This window comes from Echinops telfairi, unplaced genomic scaffold, assembly GCF_000313985.2.
Source record: "Echinops telfairi isolate 266 unplaced genomic scaffold, ASM31398v2 ScPeMD7_23;HRSCAF=83, whole genome shotgun sequence".
NCBI lineage: Eukaryota > Metazoa > Chordata > Mammalia > Afrosoricida > Tenrecidae > Echinops > Echinops telfairi.
In genome coordinates, this window is record NW_022103920.1 from 68,836,579 (window position 1) to 68,839,738 (window position 3,160).

The window sequence follows — 3,160 nt, forward strand, 5'->3', positions numbered from 1 at the left end:
CTAAACACATATACCATCCCATATAAGAGAAATTCATGTTATATCACATAAATAATATTCTGAAAACCATTGAAAAGAACATTATATTTATATATATTTATACTTTTATTTTTATATTTATATATACACACAAAGATAAATGCTTAGCTCATTTCTCATTGAGTACTTAAATAATCAAATATAAATTAAGATTATTGACTATAGTGATATATGCAAAATAATTCTACATGACACAACCTATTGTATATCCTTGATTAAGTTACCTGTCATGGCAATATGTTGCAGTTTTTAAGTGTTAACAGTTGGTTCTGATTCATACGTACAACAGAACAAAATATTCTTTCCTGACCCCAGTTGTTATTGTTGAGCCAATTGTTGAAGGCGCTGTGTCAGTAGTTCATGTCACCAAGTGTCTTCCTCTATTTTGTTGACACTCTACAATACCAAGTACAATATCCTTCTCCAGGACTGACCTATCCTGATATCATGTCCAAAGTACATGAGGCAAGTCTCCCTTTACTCCCTTCTAAGGAGCATTCTGGCTGTTTTCCTCAAAGATAGATGTATTTGTTCTGGTGGTCCATGGTACTTTCAATATTCTTCTCCAACACAATGCTTCAACTGCGTCAATGCATATTTATCAATAAAATGCATCAACAATGAAGATTTGGGTGCTGGGGTAAAGTGTGGTGAAGAAAGCAAAAGATAACCTTTAGAGATAATAGCATCTGGGCTCTTAAAACTTATTTTAAAACAAGCAGCTATCTAAGGGAGACATCAGCTAAGTCCACATGGAAGAAACACACCAACCCATATAATTCCAACCCATGTAAATAATAAAATCCAAGTCCAGAGGAAGGAATTTCATTAGAGCTTAAATTCTGAGCATCCAGTTTGGAGAAGGATATGGATGGCAGTGAAAACACAAAATTTATTTTCAAAGTACCATGAGGATTACGCATCTATTGAACTACCTCTGGCATTGACCGGAATGTGAACAGTCTTGTGCTCAGACAGAGCAAATTGGAAAGTGGATTACTGTAGACATAGTTAGATTAAAATTTAACACCTTACTATTTGTTCTCCCTTTTAACCAATTTTTAACATGTTTCAGTTCTTATTATTGCCTGCTTTCTTTTGGACTAAGCTTTTGCTGTGTTTTATTTTGTTGTTGTTATTAGCCTGTTTGTTTATTTGTTTTATTTTTTGGTATGATTTTCTTTATATGAAATCTAGAATAAGTAAATCTATGGAGACAGTAATTATATTTATAGCTCCTTAAGGTTATAATTGAGGAGGTTATAAGAATGAGTACAATTATATAAGCTTGGTTATAATGATGATTTCACAACTCTTTTAAATATATTTAAGCCATTGAATTGTATGGTATATGAATTATATATCAATAAAACTATTTGAAAAATGCAAAGGAAATGCAAAGAGTACCAAAAAGCCATTGGAAAACTATTAAGGTTTTAATGTGTGTCAAAATTTTTACTGTAACTATAGCTACTCTGCAGAGGTTTCAGGAATACATATATATATATTTAATGCACTTCATACTCATTCAAAGAATCAGTTGCCATTTCTAATAAAATCTCCTTGCCTCATTGATAATATTACTTCTGGCTTGGTTTTAACCAACTCTTTTATTACTGGGCTTTGCTGAGTTTGTGACTAAATTCACTGCAAATAAGATTAACATGTAAATGTGTGCACCCAATAGCTGGGTCCCATGCTCTGCCTCTATCATAAACAGTTGAAGCACCCTTTGTCTACACTTAACTGTAGGAAGATGAGCCCAAACAGAAAGCATAGACACGGTTGTCTGTTTCAGAAAGATGTGGAACTACTAAAGAACTTTAAAATTGTTTCTGTCAGCTGCCTTTCATGGAGACTATTTTTTTTAATCACTCTGCAAACCTTCATTAGATCGAGCTCAGTGAAACTATTACAGGTGTTCAGTGGTAGTCCACTGACCCAAATTAAATTACGACACTAAGTCAATCAGGTCATCAAAATTGATCAATATACCAGATTCATTTCAACAGAGTAAGTCAATCCCAAGTAAATTTTATATGTTGATTTTAGAGTTAAGACTCATTAAGTGCTCTCCCGGTGTTAGACATAGACGCAAGCCCACTTGCCTACTATTGTTATTCCCATTAGAAAACATTGGAAATTTAAGTTAATTGTCCAAGATCATAGAGCTGAGTAAAAGCTAGCATTCAGATCCAGGCAACTGGAATTTCCAGGCTCACATTCTAAACCCAGAATCAGTAAAATGGTTTTCAGAAGATTATATAGTTAATATTTAAGCTTTGTGGGCCATATGATCTGGATATTCTACTCATGCAAAAGCAGCCACACACCACAAGTATAACTTATACTGAAGGAATATCTCAAAGGAGTATTTTGTAGTTTTCTTTGTATAGATCTTTTGTTTCTCTGTTAAGATTTATTCCTAAATATTTTATCTTTGTGTAGTTATTATAAATAAGGCTTTTTGTACCACCATCCTTAATATACAAGGATGCAACTGATTTCTGTATAATCATCTTACAGCCTGCAGTGCTACCAATTGTTTAACTAGCTTAAGCCATTGTTTAATGGTTCTTCTAGATATGGGATAATGTCATCTGCAAACAAAGGCATTTTTAATATCTTCTGTGCCCTATGTAGATATCTTTAATTTCTTTTTGTTGTCTATGGCTCTGGCTAAAACATCAAGAAATACATTAAATTAAAATGATGATAAAGAGCAACCTTGCCTAGTTGCATATCGAAAAGGAAATGATTTCAACTTATCTCCATTCAATGAGATACAGGCAATTGGTTTCACATATACGGCTTTTATTAGGTTAAAAAATTTCCCTTCTATACCTATTCTGGTGAGTGTCCTTATCAGGAATGGATGTTGAATTTTATTGAATACCTTTTCGGCATCAATTTATATAATCACAAAGTTCTTCTCCTTTATTTTGTTTATGTGATGAATTACATGGATTATTTTTCTAATATTAAACTATCCTTGGATTGCTGGTATGAACCTCACTTATTCATGATGTTTTTTTGTTTTCTTTGTGATGTATTATTTTGGGGAGGTCTTAAACACTTGTGAGTTGCTATTTAATATATAAATATTGTTCTATGTTCATTT